This window comes from Acanthochromis polyacanthus, chromosome 10 (assembly GCF_021347895.1).
Source record: "Acanthochromis polyacanthus isolate Apoly-LR-REF ecotype Palm Island chromosome 10, KAUST_Apoly_ChrSc, whole genome shotgun sequence".
NCBI classification, from domain to species: domain Eukaryota; kingdom Metazoa; phylum Chordata; class Actinopteri; family Pomacentridae; genus Acanthochromis; species Acanthochromis polyacanthus.
Genome location: NC_067122.1, coordinates 3,950,222 through 3,977,015, shown reverse-complemented (window position 1 = coordinate 3,977,015; position 26,794 = coordinate 3,950,222). Strand labels below are relative to the sequence as shown.

Sequence of the window (26,794 nt, the reverse complement as noted above, 5' to 3'; positions counted from 1 at the left end):
TTCTCGGCTTTCCAAGGGTTGCCCCGTGTATTGTCCTCTAGGAGCAGCACACCAGCTCGAAGCTTTCCTCTCCTTGCAAAGAAACAAACATTTGGCTTTTTGTGGACGGTGATGTAAGACTTGACAGTGTACAGTTATGCCCCAGAGGAGGAGTTACGTCTCTTGTTTCTGGGTGAGGCAGAGAGTTTCTGAAGCACCCTCATATCTTCTGGTGTGTCCCTCAGAGTCTGGTCTGTGTGGGCGATTTGTATTGTAGAATGTTGGCTGTGATTGTAATCCATTTTGAGTGAAAGTCAGTCAAACCTTGGCTGGATGTTACTGGATTAAGAACTGTGCGACAAACAAACTGCATGTGAGTCTGGTCACATTTAGGTTTTTCCTTAACTTGCTTTATAAATCAGTAAATTCAAAGGCAAAATTAGATTTTTTTTTTCCTCTCTTTTGCTCCATGGATCCTAGAAATCCCCCAGAAAGTCCAATCTCTGACATCTTCTTTGCTTCTTTCCTGCACACTGGTCAGTAAATAAAGCCTCACACATGCGTACCTGCAGTAAACAAGGTGGACAAACATCTTTCACTTTGTTTATCCTGAATAAAACACTGGCGGCCGCCGTACCAAATCATATATTCATGATGCAAAAGTCACCAAAGACTGAAAATAAATGTTGCAGACGCTGGTGAATGAATAAATGATGAGCTGCTAACGCCGGGCCTCGCTCTCAGATCTGCCAGCCAGCGACTTCAGCGCTCGACTGCATCATTTATTCATGTGACTGCACAGTGACAAATTATTCCCTCAGCACGGGCTGGAAGGCAGGAGGAGGGCGACAGGACTGGATTCAATTTTTCTTCTCTAAAAGTCATCGACCCGCCACGAATGTGGAAGGAGCTTGTTGCATCGAGACGGCTAATTTTAACTAGGGTAGTTTAATAACACTTAATAGGGTTTTTTAAAATAGCGCCGGCTTCCTGCAGGTTAGATTAGACTGATTAAATATGACGCTGTTCCTTCACGTACTATTCCTGCTCAGGATCTGAGATTGAATATTTAATGTTGGCCATCCTTTCTGATCTGTCTTCAGAATAACTTAAAATGAACATTTTAGTCATGGAAGGTAACTCAAAGTGAAAAATAATTCATTTCATTCTGTTTTTCACGACGAAAACAAACTAAAACATATTTTTTCAGAAGGAGAGTCATGACAAAACTGATTAAAAATCCTCAGTACGAACAAACTGACCATTTAGTTTTATTGTAAGGTCTTACTCTGTGATACCAGGGTCACTACAGCTCCTGATTGGTAAACGTTTCCTCCTCTGGTTCAGTGGAACTACACTGACTGTATTTTCTTCACGCTCTCTGTTGTGTTCGTGTCTCCGTCTGCCTTTCTTCCTCTGCTTTGTCTCACCAGCCTACATGGTTGTTACCCCCACTGGGTCTCTCACACTGTCTTTCTTCAACTTTTCTTCACATATTATTCAAATTTTTCTTGAGTTAGAAATTTAACTGGGGTTTGAGTCTTTTGGATAAGAAGTTTTGGACATTTGTTGTCATAAAAAAATAGTTTAAGACTGGTCCCATGGAATTTTGGTCAAGTTTTGTTGTTTTGGAAAACAGTTGAGTCCTTTTGAGCAAGCTGTTGTCATATTGGTCTCATTCCAAACATTTTTAAACTAGTTCCGTGTCATTTTGGTCAAGTATTTGTTGTTTTGCAAAACATTTGAGTCATTTTGAGCAAGCTTTTGTCATCTGAAGCTCTCTCTTGCCCACCTGCCACTGCTCTTTTTCTAGTTTACACTCAGGATGCATTTAAACATTGATGGTATTTTTTCATATTTTCACAACACTGTTACTATTAATCATGTCTGTTCTAGCTTTCTCTGCATTCAAACTCACCACTGCCACTTGTCAATGTGCTTTTAGTGCTACAATAATAAATGTGTATTTTGCTAAAACTGATGCATGAGGTGATTCTGGAGGGGAACAACATCTTCTTTTAAATTTCAGACACACAGAGGAAGGTTTGCTGGACTTGAATATTCTGTAATTAACGGAGCGATCAGCCGCTACAGTACCAAACGTTCACTCAGGAATCTGTCCAGATGACAAACAGCAAAATCGATAACAGCATCGAGTCCTGACGCTCGGCCGCCGTCCGGCCTGTCAGCTGTTAAATAAGCCGTACAGAGTCAGTGCAAGCAGAACAACTTCACGAGGGCTTCATTTACACGAAACAATTGTTCTCTCACTGGTCTCATATTTCACCAGATCATCTCCTGTGTTTACGTCTGTTAAGGTAGCACACATGTTCACCTGATTCTGTTTCCTTAAGTGTACATTTCCAGCCACGAACTGCAGAAATGGCATTTATTTCAACATTTTTACTTAAATAATTTCACCGACTGGGTAAGCACAAGCTAAAGATTGTTTGACAATTTTGGTTGCAAAATTGAAGGAATTTTAGGAGTTTTATCTGAATCAGCATTAAGATTTAGCTATGAAAATGACATTTAAAGTCACTGGTCATTTAGTGAAATTGTCATGTGACTAGTGGCTATTCGGTGTGCTTTTAAAGTTTCTAAATTGCTGTAAAACTTCTTAAATGAGGTGGTTAACTACATGCAAATGTCAGTCCTGCATTTAGGATTCATGCATCTAAAAATATGTGTAAAAGCTGATGTTTTGGGTGAGAATAACAGCCTCAGTTAAGAGTTTATAAATGCAACCGTCTGTCAGCAGCTGCTTTGCTTCAGCTCTAATCCTCCCTCATATTTCCTTCACCTTAACCATGTTTTATCACGAGAAATGATCCAGTGTTTCAGTAAAGTTTGCAGAGAGAAGCACTGTTGACAAGCTCCAGCTACAACCTGACAGAGACATGATTTATGTGTTTGACATTTCTGTAGCGTGGAGGCGACTGCTCCGGTCGTTTATCAGGATTTATTTGTTTAGCATTTAGCAGAAATATAAATCACACGTTTCCAGAGACGCAGCTTAATCACCTTCATCCAAACTCTTGTTCTGAGCGTTTCTGAAGAGCTGCATCCATCCGAAGTTCACTGAAGGACAGAAACTGCTTCTCAGAGGAGAAACAAGGACAAACGCTTGGAGACAAAGCAGCGTTTCACAGTGGATGATGGAGAAAAACTCCTATTTCCCGATGAATAGCAGGTACAGAGTAGAGGGAAAAGCAGAAGGGTAACAACATGGGAGAGAACAAGCTTTCTTCATCCTTCTCTTAGGGTTGTTTACAGGGAAGAAAAAAGTTCTCAACAGTGATTCTAAAGAGTCAAAAATGTCAGAAACTCCTGACGAAAACTAAGTGTATGAACATTTACGAAACAGTTTAACTGGATGGCATCTAAACAAGAATGCTTCCTCCTCAATGTTTCATGGAAGAACCCAAGAAGAGAACGATTCTACGGAAAACTTCCACCAAAAACAAAGACTACTGTTTGCAGGAAAGACCGTCATGCACCATCACGCACCAACATGCACCAAAGTGGACTCACTGACCAACGATACTGGATTTATTGCGGAGGATCTCGCAATGAATAATCCTAAATTGTGGCAGAAAACCGGCACCCAAGGAAACTCGACCTGAAGATGATGAAAACCAAGCAGACGAGGCCGCCAACCCGTCACACTCAAGTGTTTCTGAGCAGATGAATGAACGTCCTCACAGCGACGGGTGTACGTGTAATTTACATGAAGCATGTAGGAGCTAAAAAACAAACAAACAAGTAAACAAACAAACTGGCGTCGAGCGAACAAGAGAAAAGGCAGCTGGCGATGAAGTGGAACCAAACAGCCGGTGACATTTCCAGAGTGAACTCATTCAGCCCGAAGACAAAAGCTGCAAAAAAACAAAAGATCCTCCGCCACCGCCGCCGACACGTTTCACCCCTGACAGACGGAGACGGGACGCTCGTTTGCTGACATTTAATCATCTGCGGGTGTTTTATGATTCGCATTGATCCAGAATGTCATTCACTTATCCATTTTTCATCCTCCATCTATCATCTACTTATTCATTCACCAATAACAGCACCTTTCTCATTTATCGGTCATCTGTCCCTGCACCTCTTACGGCCACATCACAATCATCTGAGTTTCACTTTATTTCCATTCATCCATGCCAGTTTATCTATTATTTTGTCCAAATTTCTACACTTTCATCTGCATTTTGCAATTAAATGTGATTGTTACAACAGTTTGCAAGAGTCTTTTTTTGAGTTATGACAACCGCGAATGAAATGATATTCAATTAGCATCTATGAAGTGTTTAGTTTTTCCTCTACAGTGAAAGGTCTTTGAACCAGAACCAGAAATCATCTCAGCATTGGATTTGGATGAAACTTTCAAGAAAGGTCAGAAATGACACAAGGAACAAGTGATTAGATTTTGGCAGTGATGCCGCTTATAGCCTGGATCCACGGATTTGTTAAAGATTTCTGTATCATTGCAAGATAGCAGCGAGGCGTCACTGTAACCATGACAACCAGGGAACACTACATCAGCTGCCTGCTGACGATCACATGATTTTGATCCTACTACAAATCCACCGCTGTGGACTTATGTGTTGGAAATGATTCAAGGAACAATTGATTAAATTGTGAAGGTGTTTCTGAGTCCCATCAATTCCCGCCACGCTACATACTTAGGTCACGTGATTCAGTATCCATACATAACGTACACATGCATAACACACACCTGTGCTCAGTGCAAGGTCATTTTGTTTGTGGTTACATCTATATTAAATGGACACATTCTATATTGCTGTGGTTACAAATTTTTTCAAGATCTCAGCCGTCAGAAATGATAGGACTGAGCAGCCTTGGACTACTGAGTGCTCTTTGAGTGCTTTTCTTGTATATTAATGCAGGCAATTGAGTTTATAGTAAAGCATCAAGTTAGTGCCGTTAACAACATTATTATGTCAGCTCAACCCATTAACATAATGTTTGTAACTTAAATAGTGTATCTAAGTCTGTTTTTTTTAGTCTTGCAACAATGTGCTAATTAAGCAGTGGGAATATGTCTCTTTAATTACTTTTTAGAGTGCAGGGGTTTACTGAATTTTTTTTCAGTATCAGTTACGAGTTATCAAGAAACCATTTAACCGATATTTAACACCCATACATCTGCAGTAAAACTGGTAAATGTCTGTGTCACAATTTAGAACAACTCAAACTCCAACACAAAATTTCCCCGAAATGTCTCAATATGTTTTAATATGATTCTACTTTTCTTTTTTTTTTTTACACACAAAAAAATCTCCAACAGTGTCAGGTGACACCACTGGATGCCAGATGTTCGAGCCAGTAAACGGTCATCGGTTGTAGACAAAACCAGACATTCAAGGACTCCTGTTGGGCTTTGGGAAACAGTGAGCAACATTTTTCTCTATTTTCTGACATTTTACAGATCAAAGCACTGATCAAAAATTGTTGTTAGTCCCTGATCCATCTGAGTAAGATGTTTGCTGCTGTTTGTTTCTCAGAATTTATTTGAAGTTGATGTGCAAACTCCAAGCAGTTTTGCACATTTTTAGCATCTGAATAATGACATTTCTATCTTTTTTTTTAACCATCTGCCTTTGCAATAATGTCATGAAGTCTGAGTGAACATTTGAATGTCAGCAGTTACAGATCCTTCTAATCAGACTAAGGAAAAGTTTGGAGGGGAAACGGTTCGAGTTGAATTTAAACCCGCTTTGAACTTTAATTTCGTTTGTCTCGGCCTAAAGCAGAGTTGATCTGAATCACAGGATTGAGGCTTTAAGAGCTTCTCTGTCATCATTCTCTCCTTCTTTATTATCTCCTTAGTGTCCCTCTACTTCTGTACCATCTCCTTATTTCTTTTCTTTTCCTATTAACACATTCAGTCTCTCTTCCTTCTCCTCTGCACTCCATGTTCTCACCCTCATTTTTTTCTTCCCAATCATCTCCCTTCTCCTGTCTGTCCTTCCCCCTCTCCCCCTCTTCTCCACTCCCATCCTCTGCCCTCATTTCTGTCTTTATATCCACTCCCCATGCCTTCCCTTTTTCTCTTGCTTCAGTCACCCGACCGTAAGACAAATGGGTGAACGCCTCGTTGGTGATAGATAGGCTTCTTCCTCCCCTGCATCGCCTGAAGGGAGGAGGCAGGGAGGTCTGCAGCCACATACACTGCACATGTATGGGAAAGTAGTCGAAGGCGCTGGAGTCTGTGCATGTCACATTAGCTCCATTTCCATCATTAATGTTGAGATTTTTCACAACACATTCTGCTGTCAAACACTTTGGTCTCCACGTTCGCTGTCCTTAAAATGCAACCTTATTTTCTTAAACTTCTTAAACACAGTTCAAACTGATGATAGCACCATCTGACATGTTTCTGTTCGTACTGCACATACAGTGCCACGACAGTCTTCCCCCCCATACATGAATGTTTCTCACACTGAAATGTTCCAGATCATCAAACTTATATGTACTGAATATTAGATAGCGATAACCCACAAAATGCTGTTTTTAACTGAAGATTTATATTCACTCCTGTGAAAAAGTAACTGCCCCCTTAAACCTAATAACTGGTTGGTCTCTTGGCAGAAACAACTGCAGTTAAATGTTTGTGATCAGTCTTTTACATCACCATGGAGGAATTCTGCTCCACTCTTCTCTGCAGAATAGTTTTTATTCAATCACATTTGATGGTTTTAGATCATGAACTGTCTTTTTAAGATCTTGTCACAGCATCTCAGTTGGATTCAATCCAGTCTTCGACTCAGCCACTCCAGAATCTTCATTTAGTTCACACCACATTTAGTCCACACCAGATGGAACAGACTCATGTCTTCCAGAAAGTTCCACCTTTGACTCATCAGTCCACAGCATGTTATCCCAAAAGTCTTGAGGCTCATCCAGATATTTCTTTGTAATTTCCAGATGAACCTTTATGTTCTTCTTGGTCAGTAGTGGTTTGATCCTTTAACTCTCCCATGGATCCATTTCCTCTCAGAGTCTTCCTTATTGTGGAATCATGTAGACGGACCTTAACTGAGGCCAGTGAGGTCTGCAGATCTTTAGATGTTCATCTGGATTCTTTTGTGACTCCTGGATTAGATGTCGATGCTCTTGGAGAAATGTTGGTCGTTGGTCCACTCCTGAAGGTTCTCCACTGCTCCATGTTTCTCCATGTGTGGATAATGTCTCTCACTGTGGTTCTCTGGAGTCCCAGAGCCTCAGCAATGGCTTTATAACCCTCCAGACTGATGAATGTCAGTGACTTCGTTCCTCATCTGTTCTTGAATCTCTTCATAACGTGGCATCATGTGCTGCTTTTTGAGACCCTTTAGCTGCTTCACAATGAAGACCGGCTATATTTAGCGATGTTTAGATTCAACAAGCCTTGGCAGTAATCATGTGCGAGTGTGGATGGAGAAACTGAAGCCAACTGATGAATGAATCTGGTCATTTGGTAGATTGGTAGCTAAGGGGGCAATTACTTTTCCACAGCATTTTTCTTCAGTACCTAAAATATACAAACTACATTTTGTGTTTTCTTGAGTTATCTTTGTCTTAGTTTGATGATCTGAAACCTTTAAGTTCAAACTACGTCTTCACAGCTCCGTAGTTTGGGTGAACCAACCCTTCCAATCATTACTGCAGCCAAATGCTCTCTCCTCTTACGGCCCTCCGTCTCATTTTTCGATGTCCAGAATGCGGCTTGAAAACGTGGCAGATTATTGCTGAATACAAACAGTTTGTTCCTTCAGCTATTTTTCTTGTCAATAAGCACTCCTCCTGCCTCCCTTCACTCCACCAGGGGTGGAGGGCTGCGGTAAGTGGCCGGCAGCACACTGAGAGGTGGGCGGCGATGCTGTGTGGGCGGCAGGTTTGCTACGCCTGCCAACTGCTCGAGTACACTGATGAATGTTGCAGGAGGACAGAGTGCTACGCTGGAACGAACACACTCACACACAACAGAAAAACAAAATAACACAGCCTGGTTACATTTATCTTACTTATAGTCAGCAGGGCTTTGACTAACAGATGTCACAAAACAGTAAAAATGCTGATTTTTCAGCACCCAAATGTCTTGATGTGCTTGGACATGAGTTAAAATATAATTAAAGATAACTTAAAGGAAATGTAACTAAGAAGATTCATAGAGGATAGAAAATAGCATGAATCTGGAGTATTTCTCATTTGGTATTTTGACTTTTTTTTCTGACAAACCACTATTTGAAAATCATTGTTTGGCTATTTATGCACAGTTTGTTATGAGAAACATGATAGAAGTGCACACTGTTGTTGTGTAAAGGATAAACCTGGATATTTTCATCCTTGTTTCCCATCAATATGTCCACAAAAAGAAGGAAAAACGATTTAAAAAAGAAAATAACAGCATAAATCTGTGGCATAATGATATTTTTAGCTGATTTAAATACAGCACAACAGCAAAAAGACAGTTTTTTAAATTTATTTTGGACAATATGTACATTTTCTCTTGTTTTTCAGTGATTTTTTTCAAAGATTATCTCTAAATTAACTGTTGTTGCCAAACTCAAGACAGACTTTTTCCGTCGGGCTTTTGATTGATTTTTATTATTATTACGCGTACAATGATGTTACTTAAAGGAAGACAACTGTGGAGCTCCAGGTAGCAGCTTCCTGAAAGCTCCATTTAAACCCAAACAACTTCTTAGCTGCACCTCACCAGTAAACACAATTTAATATGATGCTGGAAGGTACTTATCGACGTGAACACAGCTGCTCCTTCTCGATTGTTTCGCCTTCAACAACACACCACTACAATCAGAGTCGCCAAACATTTTACTGCACAGTTGTTAAAACTCTGAATGCCTACTCAGGCTGCAGCCACAGAGACAGAAATACATGGACCTCTGATGCAGGTAGAGATGCTGAGGAAAGACTGAACAGCAGCAGCAGCAGCAAAGGAAAACCTTCCAATCGTTGATGCTACACCCTCAGTACAGAGTGTATGTGGCGTCTACATGCATGTTGAAACATTTTTATGCATGAAGAAGTGCCATGAAACGGCCAACTGTAAAACACGCACAGTTCACTTTCACTCCAAGCAAAGTACTAATAAGAGCTGCAGCAGAGGCATGGAGAAACAAACCGCAGTGGATGGCAGAGCGTGCAAGTGGTCCCAGTTTATTATGAGGAAAATAAATGCCAGACAACCAGTCCTGACATGGATCCAGTTTGAGGAAATTAACTCTATTCCGTTTGCAGGGGAATGCTGGGGGCTGGAGACGATCCCACCGAGCCATCACAGGGTTAGCACAAAGAGATGGACAGCCACTCACGCTCGCGGCCAATTTAGAATCGCCAATTAACCCAACATGCACGTCTGTGGAGGGAGGTCAGAACCCCTGCAGGAAACCCTCAACGCCACGGGGAGAACATGCAAACTCCACACAGAGAAACCCCGGCAGGTTCAAACCTCCCGGACCAGCCTCACAGTATCCCCTTAAGAAGATCCAGAAAAAGGGCAAACAGCAAAAAACGCCTGAAGAACACACGTGACGCTCCAATTCCAGATCTTAATGATGGAAAAGTCAAAGATGATGGACCCTGAAACCAAAAATCATCCAACTGCAAATAAAAATCTTAAAAAGGGATGCGTGATGAACTTTTTTTCTTACATAATACAAACTTCAAGTACATTAAAATTGCAAAAAAATAAAAAATTAAAATTGCATTTCCGTATCCAGGCTGCACCTTTATGTTACTTGAACCTTGTAGTAAACTTCTGTCTGTCTGAAATATAGATGTACAGTGGTGCCACAAGCCCCAAAGGACGGTATAAACACACATTCTCTACATGCATGTCAGAAAACATCAATCACAAATGAAAGAACATACAATATCAGTCTTTATATTTGTTGGGTTAACTTGTAAAATCTTATTTCTGTGCAGGAAAACACTACGTGGCTTCAAATGTGCCATATAATTAACAATGTCTTGACTTGATTACTCCTGTATTGGAATTACCCGCTAATTAGTTGCTCTAAAAAATAACATTTTTGGCTTGAAAAAATTAATAGATATGCTAATAATGCAACTGTGTATTCATCTTTTTGAGTTATGACAACTTTGGATGACTGTGAATGATCGAAATTAGAGAACGCTTTCAGATACGTCCCAGTTATTGGTGTTAATCTGGCCCCTGGTCCTAATTTCCTTAATTACCCGACAAACCCTATTTAACCGGCAGCCTAACTTTGCTGTTTTCATTGACTCTGCAAGATGGTGAGCTGTTCTAAAGGGACTGAAGCTCTCCGGCAGCAGATGAAGACCAAAGAGATGACCCTATCATCCATAGCAAGAGAAGTTGAGAATATTGATATATTGCATCTTTGCAATGTCACTAAGTCATGTGAATCTGTGCTCTAAAATCCTCTGGTGCAGCTTCATCATCTGTATCTGGAGGTTTTCTACAGTTCTACAGTTTCATTTAGCTTTTATCCAAAGCGACGTACATCTGAGAGTAGATACAACACAAGCAAGGATCCAGTCAGGAGAAAACAACCTGGATAAGAGCCATAAAACAAGTTCAAGTGTGACAACATCTGTGTCTGCTCCGTGGTCCTGTCCACATATAGCTGCTATATAATTGTAATTAATGACCTGTTTGTGTTTACAGTGAACTGTCACGCTGCCAACGTTGTCCAGGGCCAAGATTTGACCCCATTTCTGAGTGTCTCCGTGATAAACGCAGCGACAGCCGGGCGTTAAACACAACTTAAGAGGCCGAACGGCTCCAGCGTAACATCCAAAGTGGGCGTAAAAGTGAGCAGAATTAAAAGTGTAAATAGAAAAACCCAGCGCACCGTTGCTGCAGGACTTGCCACGTCTGAATTTATTGAAGGTACTTAGTCGGAATTCAGCGAAGTGACGGGCCGCGAGTTATTTATCTGAGCTCTGGAACCTGCTGTGCGGTTAATTAGCTGGGGATTCTGGGTAGTGGGGTTCATTACATGGCTGATTGAACAGCAAATCTGTGCGTTTTCTGAGGGGTGACATGAGGGGCTCAGTGTAGCCGAGGTCGAAGTGCAGAGACGGAGCTTTGTCGGAGGAGACCTGGGAACGCTAAACCCTGAAGAGGCTCTGAGAAGATACACAGAAAGGATCATGTTTCCATCCTCTGCAAGAAGGGTCTACTCACTGCAGTAATTATTCCAGCTTCAGAGTCTGTGCTAAAAATAACATCAGAAGCACTTATCTTTCTTTCTTAATATGAAAATGTGGCCGTTTGAATTTAGAGGATAGAGCACCCATTGTACGTAGATCGTCTATACGTACTACTGAAACTTGATCGAAACACTAATTATCGACGAAAGCTTGAATCTTTTTGAGGCTCAAAAAGCTCTTCTTATTCTAAACTACATCAATATTCCACACAGTTCAATACATCAATCCATTATCTATACACTGATTAATCCTCACTAGGGTCATGGGGGGCTGGAGTCTATCCCACCCAGTCAATGGTGACACTGCAAGAGCCTGGACCAGGAGTAGGGCTTCACGTTCATACAGGAAGGGTCTGATCTTCCTGATGTTGTACAGGAAGTATCTACATGACTGAGCAGCAAAGGCCACATGAGCCTTGAAGGTTAGTTGGTCATCGATCATGACACTCAAGTTTCTGGCAGACTTATCAACTCAGACCTCATCTGTTGAGCTGTCTCCTTCTGCAGATTCATCTCTTTAGCTTGCTGCTATCATCACACTGTTACTAATAGAATGACAGTGAGAGTTCTGAGAGTAACACCTCCTTGAAACACTAACGTCAGGGAATAAAAGTCGGGTTTGATGAACAGTGTGGCTCAGTGTTGTGTTTTTGATACACCCTGAGTTGAACATTTGTCTAAATTCAGACTAAATTCAGCCTTGAACCCGGACACGATATGCTCTTGATGGTTCTTCCCGCAGCCCGACATCAAAAAACAGCGTCAAGGTTTCCCAAACGTTTAACAGCAGAACGGTAAAACACACACCGTGATAGAAAAGCTCTCTGCCTCTCCCTCCCTGCTGCTGCACAAGCTGCCTTCTCTCCCAAGTCAGCCGGAACGTCGCCAACTGGCAAACGCTAACACGGTGATCCACGGCAACAGGTGCCAGAGGGTCGTTGCCGGGGCAACAGAAGCACTTTGCATGAGCAACAGGACGATAGCTGAAGGGAGGAGGACGGTAACGAATGGCCGGAGTTCCGCTGAGAAGCAGAAAGATCGAAGTGCAAGCGGAGGGAAAAACCCTGAGGCAGAACCACAACACCGGACACCAATACTGGGAGCACCGGTGCTGCTGTTTAGTTCACTAATGCTGCATCTGAATGCGTAAAACCTGCGACTCTGGGAGTATCTTTGCAGCCAAAACCCACAAGAATAACGGCAATTAAACTTGTTCCTAAATTAGACGAAGAAAACAATGAGCACATCCTGTTACACTGACCTTTCGGCTACCAAAAAGTCCATTAAAATGTCCAACTGGTCGTTAAAAGCCAATAAATGTCAAAATATTTTACCATGAGTCACCTAATGGGAAAGAAAAGTGAAAGATATCACAGGTGCCAGACCTATAATGAGCCACAGCGGCGCCTGTGACTCAGCCGGGTTTTAGGATGAGTCATCAGTTCAGAGCTGATCGGCGAAACGCTTCATCAGCTGCAGAGTAAACCCGTGCAGGTAGGTGGATGGATAAACAGGGAAGGAGACAGGAGGATGTGTGGCAGTCACCGGTCAGATATGACGAACACAGTGCATGATAGTGTACAGATACTTGAACACTGGAAAAATGCCCCTTTAAAAACAAGAGAATAAAAATTTATTTCAAGGAACTTTTACCTTGAAATAAGTGGGGAAAAAAATCTGCCAACAGAACAAGTGAAAACTGGCTTGGTAAGAGTTCTTGAAATAAGATATGATATTTAGAATCTTGAGATCTTAAAATTAGCTGGGAAAACTTATTTTAAGCTCTATTTTTACCAGGATTGTCAGGCTTAGGTGCCTTAAAATAGTCAAAACAAAAAGTAAAATAGTAGTTTTTCCCCTAAAAAATAGATTTTTACTTTCATTTAACCTCCTGATTTGAGATGTATTAAACTTATTTTGAGTTTCCTTGTAAAATACAGCTGAAAGCAAGATCATTTCAAGACTTAACAAGATATTTAAGATGCATTGTTTAACCCTCCCGTTGGCACCAAAAAGTATTGTTTCCTTGTCTGAAAAAAATCAGCAAAGAAATTACCCAAATTTCTGAAAATTTGCAAAACCTTCAGGAAGAAAATTCCAATAATTCCATAAAAATTTCCCTTAAAAATTTTATTTAAAAAAAAATACCCCAAATTTAGCAAGAAAAGTCTTGTAAATATTTTTAAAAAGGAGTAAAAGTCTTCCAAAAAATCCTAAAAAATATCTAAAGTGATTACATATATATCAGTTAAACTGCTAATATTTTCTTTAAAAACATTTTTAACATGTCTATCCATTTGTCTATCAACAAGATTTCCCAAAAATGTTGAAAATGTGGACAGCAGAAGTTTCACCGTGAAAACATACATTTTTTCCACATTTTCAAACTTTAAAACCGGTCTATCTGACCCGCAGGAAGACACGAGTCCCTCCATCTGCTGAAATGTCTCTTGTTAAGTGAATTTATCTTAAATCGAGTGGGATGAGACATTCGGACTAAAAACAAGACAAAAACACTTGGTAAGACTTTGAGTTTTTTGCAGTGAAAGCTACTGCAATACCTTGATGTTAAAAATGATTCTACGACTAATCAAGTCATTTTACAACTATTCTATATTAGTGCGAATCTAATCCATTCCTTTGCTGTCTCACAGGAGTTCTAAAAGAAGAGCCCAATTTGTAGCAGGAGAGTAGGGATGGAAATTTTAGCTAGTTTTCTAAATCGATGATCAGCGATAAACAAGACGACATGGTCATCAATATCCCCCGCCACATGTGATGTCTATGAGTCTATATCCAAAATAGCGATAAAGGGCCATAACTCTGTTAAATATTATCGCACAGGTCTCATTTTCGAACTTGATCAAGGTGTCCATGGTGTGAAGCTACACACTAAATTTCATAATCCTAGCTGTAATAGTTTCCGAGAAAAGCTGTCCCTTTCATCTCGGACGGACGGACGGACGGACGGACGGACGGAGGCCAAACCAACATCCCCCTTTCCACTTCGTGGTGGCGGGGGATAATAAAGGAATAATTGATGACACTAGGTAGGCTATTTATGAACACTGTCCTCCATCCTGGCCTGTTGTAAACACACGAGCTCCAACTGGAGGTCACTGAGCATAAACTTAAACACAAACAAGCTTGGAGTTGTGGTTATTTATTGCTTATTATTCTGTTATTCTTCTTGAGATCACAAGTGACGAGGAGTCTTGCGGATGAACCGAACTTGGTGCTCGTTTCCTCGTCTTCAGAAGCTCAAAGGAGTCAGCAGAAACAGAGAGACCCAGAAAAAGAACTGGTGAAGTCTCTGGACCGATGAGACAAAAATAAACCAGGCGGGGAACATATTTAACTGCCAAATACTTTTGCTCCGTAGTGTCTTTGCTGGGCAGCTCCTCCTCGTCCATTTACGCCTCTAATTACCTTCTGTCACAGCCGTGGAGCTTCACCCACAGCAGCGTAACTCTGTGGCCCGTGGGCTGGATATGAGCCGTTGACTCACTCTGCAGCAGTAAGTGAGAGTTTTAAGGCTAAACTCTCTGCTGCACTCATGTCTGATTAGTGTTTGTACTCCAGCATGTGTTTGTGTTTGCTCTTCTAAGGACCACATAGAGATTTTGGCATTTAGAATGAAAACATTTAGTCTCATTTGTTTGTTTGCTTGTTTCTGAGTTTAATCTGGAGTTGGATTTAAGTTGGAAGAATGACTGAATTAAAAGTAAATCAATGAAAAAATGCTCACAGGTGAAGATGTTTTCTTTTAACTCTGCGTTCTTCAGTTGGTTTACCTGAAACCATTGCACTTGTACGTATTTATTAAGTTTTGATTTTGTCACAATGTTTTACTCTGTCCTAAGAACGTCTTTTTTAATGGAATGTCTTTGAAATATCCTTCTATCACTGTTTTGTGCTGTAAAAAACGGGAATAACATATCTAATCTAATGGCAGTTGTTTCCAATCTTTTTGTTTGCTTGTGACTCCTTCATAAGCGTAAATGTTACATTATAGGTCTCAGCTCCTCAAATGTCAAAATTGGATATATTTCCTCCATTATGCATAACTACGGATCGAGCATTTTCAAATTCCAAAGACGGCCAGCAGAGCTGCCAAACAGCGCATCAATGAAAGGATGGTGAAGGTTTGTGAGCTGCCTGTTCAGCAAGAGGAACGAAGTGAATGGAAGTTAAAGTCATTGTTTCCCATCAGTGCAGCTGTGAAGCCTCAGAGTGTCTCCTGAAAAGGCGACCTGCTTCCAGTCGCTGCATGAAAGGACTTAAAGTGACGCAAGTAGTAAATAAAGATCAAGGTCTGCGTGTTGAACTTCTAACCCTGCATGGATGCGCTCATTATGTTTACAGGTCACATGCTGGCGTCCCTGAGGTCACATCAAGTCGGTGTCCGCCCCTCTCCTGCTGCTCCAGACCCACTCTGGGCTGCAGCGGGAAGATAAGGCGTCGGCTGGCCTCCTCAGAACGCCGCTTTATCTACATAACATTTGGAGCAGAATTAAACCCTCCATCCGGCCGCTATCAGCCCCTCTGACCACACCGCTGCTGCTCTGTGATGGGTTTTGGATGAGGTGACTTCTGTGTGTCCAGGTCACACTGCGGTTATTTCATAAATGCCATCAAGCCAAAACAGCAGCAAGGAAGTCTGAAGCTTTGTGAGCGACCAACTTGAGAAGGGATTAAGGAAATGTGAATGTCATTTTTCCACAAACAGCAATGCCACTACTGCTATGTTGACATATTATAAATAGTCACAGGTTTAAGACGCTTATGTTTAACAGTCAGCATAAGCAAAAAGAGTCCGTAAATTAGCTTTAATGCTCGTTTAGAGGCTGTGACGGGAATAAAAAATGGAAAAGTACTTACTGACAACTCGTGATGCATTATAGAAGCTTTTTCTAATGTATGATAATTGATACACCATCGTTCAAAAGTTTGGGGTCACTTAGAAATGTCCTAAACTGTTTGTTACAATAAAGATAACATTAAATTAGTTTTTAAAAATATGGGTTAGACATTGTTAATGTGGTAAATGACTATTCTAGCTGGAAAAGGTGGATTTTTTTCTCCATAGGGGTACAGAGGAACATTTCCAGCAACCATCACTCCTGTGTTCTAATGCTACATTGTGTTAGCTAATGGTGTTGAACGGCTCATTGATGATTAGGAAACCCTTGTGCAGTTATGTTAGCACATGGATAAAAATGGTGCTTTTCATGGAAAACATGAAGATGTCTGAGTGACCCCAAACTTTGAACGGTAAATATCGCTCTAAAATGTGTAAAAAGGTGAAACTTTCTGCAGTTTATCAGTACATTTTCAGTCACCAATAATAAGTTTACTGAATTAATTTCCCAGACTGAACAGAGAGATTGTCAGCATATTTGGCGTTTTGTTAGCTGGAGCGACTTTTATCAATAAATCGACTGAAACACTCAGAGGCTCATTCTACAACGAGCGTTTCCTGAGCGACTCCCCTCGTCCCTGCTGCCCTCGTGTCACAATTTGTGGATTATAGATGAGATTTTTACATTTTTCATACCGTCACGCGCAGACTGCAAAGCAGAGAGGAAAGAAAAAAGCCCGGTAAACCTGCCTGCAGATGCAGACGCCATCCTTTTCTGCTTTCAGGGTTTAAACTTTTCGTCACCCGCTAGAGAGCGAGAGTAGCGAGAGTTCTCACAGCACAGAAACTGTGACATTCTCTCTAAATAAAGAACTCTAAGTGAAGGTATTTCAGCGTGCAGTCGGTTATAAATAATGCATCTTCTATGAATTCCCTCTGACGTACACAGAGGCTCCTGCAGGCTGATGAAACACAAACACAGCCGGATATGACCTGCATGCAAACGCTCAAATTCAGAGCATCAGGCCAGTGTTTCCTACAAAAAGTGGCCTTAAATACAAAATTTGACAAAAATATGTACTTTTATCAGACATATAAGGCATAACATGGCTTTGAAACATTTAAAATATGCACATTATTGCAGAAATATCGGAGAAATATGCTTTTTTTCAATCGTTTGCTGCTTATTTCACCGTTCTAACTTCTGTCAATGCTCAATGAGAATTAGCTTTTGAGGATAGAATTCATAAAGTGACAGACTTTTATAGATGAAAAGCTCATTGCGAAAGTTATAAAACACACCTTTGCTCTTTTTAGTGCATTCTAAAATTTAGACAAGAGCCTCTGGCGACCAGGCTTCAGATCAATATTTACTGTGTAATTGATTTAAAACATAATGAAGCATTAAGACATGACGCTTAAAGAATACACTGCAAAAAGTCAAAATCTCACCAAGTCTGTTTGTCTTATTTTTAGTCAAAATGTCTCATTCATTTTAAGACAACACAGCTTAAATATCTTGTTAAGTCAAACAATCTTGAAATTATCTCGTTTTAACCGGTTTGAAAGTTTGAAAATGTGGGAAAAAAATAATATTTTCACAGTGAAAACTTCCACATTTTTTAAAAAAAATTTGAGAAATTTGACATTTTTCAATGGAAAAAAAGAAATGTTAAAAAAAATGTTTCTTTAAGAACATTTGGGGGAAAAAATCAACCAAAATCCAGCGAAATTCGCTGGATTTTGGTTGATTTTTTTCCCCAAATGTTCTTAAAGAAAATATTACAAGTTTTACTGATGAATCTGGAATCACTTTAGATATTTTGAAGATTTTTTTTGAAGATTTGTATTCATTTTTTGAAAATATTTATAATTTTTGGATTTTTTAAAAGTTTTTTTATTTTTAGCTAAATTTAAGGATTTAAAAAAAACTTTTCAGGAATTTCCTTCCTGAAAGTTTTGCACATTTTTATATTCTAAATATTAAATCTTAGTTCAAGAAATCTCACCAAGCCATTTTTCACTTGTTCTATTGGCAGATTGTTTTTCACTTATTTCAAAGTAAAAGTTCCTTGAAATAAGTTTTTTTTTCTTGTTTTGAGAGGGGCATTTTTTTTCCAGTGTAATTAGTCTCGTAAATTGTATTAAGAGGCAAGTTCTTCAAAAATTATTTAACCACAAAGAGGCATTTTTTGGCCCTTCTCACGTTTGACTCATTTTTCACGGCAATGTAAAGTCCTACGGGTGACGTCACGGTTAGTTTACGCCTGGTTGTAACTCTATTTCTATAATTCAGATCTGTATTAACACACAGTAGAAGGTGATCGTGGAAGGAAAGGGATGGCCGGATTACTGCGTATGAAGTTAAAAGCAGAAGTTCATAAGAAAATGTATAAAACCTGCTCTGTACTTGCTGTAATTAAAACGTAGCACCAAGTTTTATTTGTAATATTCTGGCAACAACATAACAAACAAGTGAAAAAATGGGACAGTTTTACCCTGTAGTCCTTCACATTCTAAACTCTTAAAGCACAGAAAGCTCGTGTATGTACTTCAGTGTTCAGATCACTGGTTTTGCTTTTCTAACGGCCTGCAGGGACGATAAAGGGCACTTGACTGGAAGCTCACCTCATTTCCACGATGTTGCTGCTGCCGTTGTTGTGACTGCTGACTAAGAATGATTGTTGGGAGTGTGAGCAGTCGCATGCACTCAACAGAGATGTTGAGGATTAAAAGGAACCAGTCAGGAAACTCTGAGATGCTCTTGGTTCTTCTGGGTTTACTGAAAAAAGCCACGCAGTTATAGATCTTTTCATAGCGCAGCTGGAATCCAACAATCACGTTAAAGCAGCCGACCGACATTCAGTTACAACAATAGCAGAGCTGCAAACAGAAAATTAAAACTGGTTCCACCGTCTGTTGTTTGTCTTTCATAAACACGCCTTTGTTTCAAGGCACTGCAGCCTTTTTTCTGCATGAAACCGAGATCATAATCTTCAAATTACCTCAGCTAAGAGACACCAGCACCTCAGAGTAAACAATTTAACAATGCTGCATTCACTAGAAGCTGTAGCGTCCAGGCTGGTTGGTCAAAATGCTCTCATCCAACCAAATTCTCATCGGTTACACAACCTTCACAGCTCAACAACTAATGTCTATGAACAGTAGCTCTCTAGCCTGTGTTGTAATCTTCAATAGTTCTTGTGCAGCAGTCTTCAGCTAATAATGCTGCAATTACTCGCTTTAGCTTGATTTGGAGGCTAACAGGTAGCATGTGTGTAGTTCATTTATTGTACTTCTCTAGGACCAGTCGATTGGTTGAAGGCTTCAGTCGATTTTCTTTGGTTGACGACATCTAAGGCTACGTTTATACAAGGACCATCTTAACAGAAAACGCAAAAGTGGCGTCTTGTTTTCACTTTTTATTTCACGTTTAGACGAGCGGTTTTGAAGGAAATCTGCGTATATACGGTGACTCTATAGTGTGTGGAATTCGATTGGATATGTATGCCAGGCAGCTGGGTGGCGCTGTGATAAAACTCCGCCATGTCTACGCGCATGTGTACTATCTCCCTTTTACGTGCGAAAGGATGGCAATTATTATTTATTATATTATTACAACAGGATGGAAATTATTTCCATCCTTCGTAGGTACGAAGGATGGAAATAATGAGACATCTTTGTTTACTTTTGTTTACTTCCTTGTACCGGCCGGCAAACCAAAGCACCGGCATACGTATGTGACGTAATCGCGTACGTGACGTGGCAAAGTTTTTTTTTCCGGCAAAGTTTAGACGGAAACGTAACGGTGGAAAGTTTTCAACTTTTCCACTCTGGAGGCCAGTTTCAAATTTTTGCGTTTTTAAGCCCCCAAAACGCCATCCTCATATAAACGATAGGGTGTTTTGTTGAAATATTTTGACGTTTTTACCTGTAAACGTCCTCGTGTAAACAGGGCCTGAGTTATGTTTTTTTTTTTAGCTTTTTCTCTCATGTTTCAGATCATTGCAACCATTGTTTTTCCGTATACGTAATTATCACTTAATGACATCAGCCATTTTTGCTCCAGTTATCGGGCAGTTGCAGTCAGCGCTACAGTTTCTGTATACAGTCTATGATGGAGCTGCTCTGCCTGGAGCTGCTGGTGTGATTACTGCTCCTGGTAAAGTGCTGGTGAGCCGTACGGGATATCAAACCGCAATGAGCTATAATTGATATGCTATCGACGCACCGCAGCAGATCCACTTAAATGCAACTGTGTCGACTGCACACACAACTACTGTGTGTGTATAGTTGGTGTTACATTTATTATAAATGCAGGAAGAACCAGAAGAACCACAGCACAGCCACATCCACGAGTACCGGGCTGAGGCTGCACCCAGTGGGAAACCGTAAATGTCTGTGTAGATTCTCAATCATCCAGGTTGTGGCAGTCGTAGGAGCTTCAGTAGAAAACTACTGGACTATTCTTGTAGGTTCTTGAAGACATTTCACCTCCATCCACAAGGCTTCTTCAATTCCAAATGACTAATGGGGAGATACATAAAAATATAGTTCCTCCAGCTCACATAAGCAGCTTTTTGCGTTTCAGACTGGGCTGAAGTGACAACAACCGATAACAAACACCAGAGATGCTGCTCTAACAGCCGACGGGTCGACATCTGGGGCTGCTGACAGCGACCTGACAGCAATGTCGCAGTTTATCTGCTCTTTACTGGACATTGTGTTTGTATTATTTTAGAACAAAAAGCCTTTATTGCCATTATGCAAAGTAAAACTAAATTTAAAGAGCCGCTCATTTAAAGCGCACCAACAATATACGCTATAAAACTCTACAAAATGTTGTAAAAACACAACTGTAGCACCAGCAGTAATGTATATATTAATTAGGAGTGGCAATTAAATATTATGAGGTAGTTATGTTCACAAAAAATGACAAAGGTGAGAGAATGTTGGTGTTTTACAGTCTGAATGTGAAGCTGAAACCTGCTCCCATAAATACAAACACAGCACAGCACATCTTAGTGGATTTTTGTTTTATTTTACGTCTTTTATTTGAGAGAATTTGTTTATTTATTTTGTATATTTTGCATCTCAGTCTGTCCTGTTGACAAGTGGTAGTTTTTTCTGTTTCTTAAAGAATAAAGAATGAGTTTAATGTCATATGAGTCTTGTTTTCCTGCACTGAAAATTGTGACTTTTGTGTGCCACTGCAGGTTTAACTACAAACATGGGTGTAGATTTCGTTTACAGATGACGGGGGACACATTAAATGGGGGTGCGGTGGTCCTTCTCCAGGAGATTTTGAACATCAAACTGAAAATTTCCTGCATTCTGAGGGAATTTTACGTATTTTATGTGCCGATTTGTGCCTTTTCTGCATCGACTCATGGTGGAAATGTTTGAATATTTCACGTAATGGCGCGTAAACGTTGTGTGATTGTATATAAATCTCAGCGCTCGCAGCACAGATGGAGATTCTGATGCATATTCTGCTCAGGCATTCATGGCGTAGCGCACATCTCTCACACCTCCACACTCATGACCTGATTTTAAAGCAGTTGTAACTGTTTCAGAGGGCTGTTGTTAAATCGAGTCGCTGCTGCTGCAGACGATCCACCACCTTGTCGACGGATCAGCGATTGATTTGCAGACGTTGTATAGATGTCTAATTTGCACCGACAGGACGGCTGTTTTCTGGAGCTCAACATTAAACTTTGGTGAAGCTGCTGGAGATGTCTGGACAGGCCAGAGCAGCTAGACAAAGAAGAAACACGCACTTCAAAGCAAAATATCAGAGCTTTCAGACGTACTTTCATGCGTTTATCTTCAGTAATATGACTCCTCTGGCTGTTCGGTTACATTTCATAGCTGAACAATCAACAGAAAATCAAAAAGCAACTGTTCTGATAGCTGCAAATGAAACTAAACTGATTATTTTTGCAGCTTCTAGCCTCTATTTTAAGATTTATTTTTGCATTAAACCGAGATCGCAATCTTCCCATAGCATCTATTAAAGGGCTGTCAGGATCCCACATAAACAGTGTATTATTTCTGTGTGTTACTTCTCAAAGGAAGAAAAAAAAATGCTGCCTCCTGTGAAGTTTTTAATCCAGAAGAAAAGCTCTGAACAAGTCAAGAGCAAAAAGGCGCCACCACTGTTTTAAACACACAGATTCAGACTTCCAAAATAAAACTCAAGTCAAGCGATTCTGCTAGAATTTACTTGGGTTGGATCATTTAATTATGTAATTTCTTTTTTTTAATCTCTGTTAAATTAGCTGATTAAATGACGGTGTGCCCCAAGCTTTACAAATAAGTTGAATATTTATGTTTTTAGAGATCCATCTGAGACATTTTATGGCAGAAATTTATTTAATTTCAACGGAAAACACTTTAAAGCGTGTGACTTTTATGCAGAGAAATTAAGTTTTCATGGGGTTTAAAACATAAAATGTCAAATTTTTCTCTGATTTTGAGTAAAACACTTGAAAAAAATTATGTAATTTTAGTGAATTTTTTTCTCTCTCTTTTGTTTTGCATGTTTTTCTGTATATAAAACATATAAATATTAATAAAACTACAAAAATCAACTACAAATTTACACGTTTAATGTAAGACAACATTAGGAAGTAGAGAAAGGTACATTTACAGTGAAAACTCATATTACACTGGATGTGATTTGATGTAAAAAAAATTACATGTAGATGCACAGAGTAGCTATAAATGTAATTTTACTTAATTTTTTTATAAATATGATGAAAAAGATGGCAGAATATATGTTAAAAAGCTGCTGAATACTGTAACTAGTGGGGGAAAATGTAAATATCTGTAATATAATGACATTTTTTAACCAGATTACTGTTTAGTTTTACAGGCACACTTTGTGAAAGAAGGAATTGAGATTTGTTAATATTTTTTCTATTATTTTCTACATTGCATTTGTCTAAATTATGCATTATTTTGGGGGGGATTTTCCTCTAAATGTGCAGTGAAGCTATTTTACATGTTGCTGCTGCTCAGTTTACTCTGGCTTTCTAAATCTCACCCATTTCCACGCATGCAAACGTGCACACACACACGCACACCGATTTCAGACAGTATTTCCTTGATGCACAAACAACGCCTTCCACTATGACAGCCCCTCTCAGCTCCCGGGTGCATTACATAAAGCTAATCAATGCGCTGGCTGCTATAAATAATTCACACTCTCCAGCATCCATCACCAGCAGGGAGGCTGAGGCTGCTGCTGCTGGTGATGGTGGAGGTGGTGACGGCACTGCGGAGGACCAGACCCAGCCAGGCCCTCCTCCTCCAGCCTCCCCATCACTGTAGAGCTCCCTCAGCTTCCTCCTCCTCCTCATTCACACCTACAGAGGCGAGACATGGCGGAGCAACAGGGAGCAGATTCACCTGGACGCACGGAGGGAGGAGGAGGAGGAAGAGGAGGATGGTAAGGGGAGGAAGGGGGAGCGCCATCCGCAGCACGCGTCTTTATGTTTAGCACCCATTTAGACCCGAGATCCTGCAGGTGAAGCTGCTGCTGCTGCTGCTGCTGCTACCTGCAGGATCCTGGATTCATCCGCAGCAGTTCACGCCTTAAAAGGGAAAAAATAAAACCTGTGCGCTCCATCTCCATCTCTATGTTCACCACGAGCTGCAGCACAGATTCAACAGTCCTCACACGAGCAAGCAAACAAACATGCGAATAAAGAGACAAACAAACACCAGCCGAGCCGCTTCGGTCTGACTGCGGCTGCAAAGGTGCGTTTGGTTTTACTGACCTGATGCGTCTGGAGAGACCGAGGCGGCGACAGGGATCCAGCAGTCTGCAGCCAAACCTCCGAGTGCTGCCTGGACTATACCTCCCTCTCTCTCCCCTCTCTCTCTCTTCCTCTCCAGCTCCCCCTCCTCGCGCTCTGCTGCCTCCCAGCTCCGCTCACATCCTGCAAGACACAGCGCAGGGCAAGAAACCCCCACAGCCTCCAATCACCGATTCATCGATCAGTCCAAACGCTTATTTCAATTAGACCGTGCTATTTATTTTACAGTCTGCAGGGTGATGGGGACATATTGCACATATTGTGAGAAAAAAGGATCAGTTTTAACTTTATTTTATTTATTTTACTGTTTTTTTTGGCAATTTACATACAATAGCTAGAAAAATCAGAGAAAAGGAAAATATTAATTTACATGTTAACCTTAACAATTAAAATAATATCAACATCAAAAATAGATAATAAATGTTTATTCATCTTTTACAATATTTGACCATGAAATTACATTATTTATGCTGTATTTAATTTTTAAAAATATATATACTTTTTCTACAGGTATTTGCCATTATTTGATTTTTTAAATATATGTATATATAATAGTAAATGTTTGGTCATTTTTTCTGCCATTTAAAGTCTCCTTCACTCTCTAAAAAAAATTTATAATAAATTTTTTTTGGGCCACAACACCGACAAAGCCATGGCACATTTGAGCAGCACTTCGATGGCAATTTATGCTGTAAAACATTTTAAAAAACTGAATTAAAAAATGTGTAAAACTACAGTGAAAATCTGGCAGTAAGGGGGCCAGGAAAAAATGCATTAAAACAACAGAATACAGTAACTTTCACTGTAAGAAAATGATGAAAATAGCAGCAAATAGGAGTAAAATCAGTCAGATTTGGTTAATCTGGTCACTTTGAAGCTACTTCCTGTTAACCAGTAGTTGGTTATGAACCTGTCAGAGCCTCATGGGAGTTATAGTTGTTGTCATGTACAGCAGCAGAGACTTTAAAGTTTAATAAAAGCATCATTAAAAAGTTCCGAATTTCTCTTATGAGAGACTGTGAGGAGCAGATGGCGCTTCTGTGCTGCATTCAGGTGTCATCGGCTTTCAGAGCAGCCGGCTGTAGCTGGAGGCTGCTGATGTGAAGCCTGCTGGAACAACTAATGCACTTATTGTTAAAGTGTCATTACTGGCCTCATTTGTCTCTGAGCAAACAGCCGCTGTGCAAACACACGGGACAGGTGCTGCCTGCTGCAAGCACGACAGCAACACGGCCGAACGACGACAAACGCACAAAAGTCACTCTGAAAGCAGCAAAAGGTTTAACGTGGGGTGAAAATACAGCATTTACAGATGGAAACAGACTCAGATGAGAGAGGGTTTTTTTTATTCATGTACAGTACTTTAATTTATGTGCAGCATTGTAATTTTTTTAATTTATTCTGTTTTTTGTAGTGAATCCTATCTCCACTTAGAGAGTAAAGTCCACTTTTATTTATTCCTCTGCAATGTTTCATCCTGTTCACGGATCACCTGTAACATGGCTGAAGCTATTTTTAATTCTTTATATAGTACTTCTTCCTCCTTATCTAGATTTTTTAGATTGTTGTATTTATTAGGATTTTTGATTTAGATTTTATATTTATTACTTCCTAACCTTGCTGCTCTCTTGTCGTCTAACTTTTCATGAGTTCTGTAAGCTTCTGGACAAATTCCCTCTGTGTTTGAGCTCACTTGGCAAAAATAGTTTTTCTTTTTCTGATTCTAAAAATTAAATATCTGAATATGCTTTAAGATGGAATACGCATCATGTACTGCATTTATTTATAACCTAAAACTGAAGCAGCCGTAAACATTTAAACTGATTTATGTCAAAGCAAATCAGGATCAAACACAAAAAGAAATTTTATACGATTTCTGCATCACCAGCTAAATACATGTCGGGTTTCCATGGCAACACGATGCACACAGTGTGTGATACTGTAACTACACGGTTTCATTCAGTGGTTTTAGTAACATACAGCTCAACATGTTTACAGATAAAACATTTTCCCAGAGCTGAGAATCTGTATCGCTCATAAAAAATCATCAGGAAATCTTTTGGTTAGAGGGAGACGCTTCTTACAGCTGATTTAAATCTGAAACTCTAGCTCCACAACATCAGTTACCATGGAGATCCAGCTCCACAGCATCAGTTACCATGGAGATCTAGCTCCACAGCATCAGTTACCATGGAGATCTAGCTCCACAGCATCAGTTACCACGGTGATCTAGCTCCACAGCATCAGTTACCATGGAGATCCAGCTCCACAGCATCAGTTACCATGGAGATCCAGCTCCACAGCATCAGTTACCAAAGTGATCTAGCTCCACAGCATCGGTTACCACGGTGATCTAGCTTCACAGCATCAGTTACCATGGTGATCTAGCAGGTTTTTGAAACAGAGCCACCTTCCTGATACTGAAAACTCTGACATTAACCTCAACATACCTGCTGACCCACTAATCTCCCTTCACAGTGCAGCCCTCTGTTTCCGTCCGATCCAATAATTCAAGCAAGTTTTACTCAGAATCTAATCAGTAGCATTTAACAAAGTGTTTTAAAGCGGACTTTTCCTTTACTGCAACCTTCTATTTGTGTGTGAGTCATTAGATCCATACTTGGATTAAAAAGTAACTAAACCTCCGTCCCTGTGAGGTTTTCACCCAGCAGCAGTAAGATTCACTATTTCTATCCTCTGAGGCTACAAATCTTAGTTCTGCCTCCTGTGGGGTTGGTTACCTACACAGCACCACCAGCTGCTGAAATATGCAGGCAGGTCTGATTATTGGCCGGATTAAAAGGCTCAAGGCTGCCGCTGTGTGAGATCATGTCTGCTTCATCGCTCACTCCACCGTTATTTCCTCACTCTTTCACTGTGTGTGCATATTAAAAAGTGAATATTTT

General features: G+C 40.2%; 1 protein-coding gene across 2 annotated transcripts in view; it reads right to left on the bottom strand.

Annotated features, from left to right (window-relative positions):
• LOC110966297 (complexin-2) overlaps positions 1–23,993 on the bottom strand; it is a 61,948-nt gene extending 37,955 nt beyond the window's left edge. The window contains exon 1 of one of the 2 annotated variants that reach the window (XM_051954491.1): positions 23,850–23,993. The gene's annotated coding sequence lies outside the window, so the exon portion shown is untranslated. The remainder of the gene's footprint in view (positions 1–23,849) is intronic. The other variant, XM_051954492.1, reaches the window with a different exon arrangement.
• Positions 23,994–26,794: the final 2,801 nt, after the last annotated feature.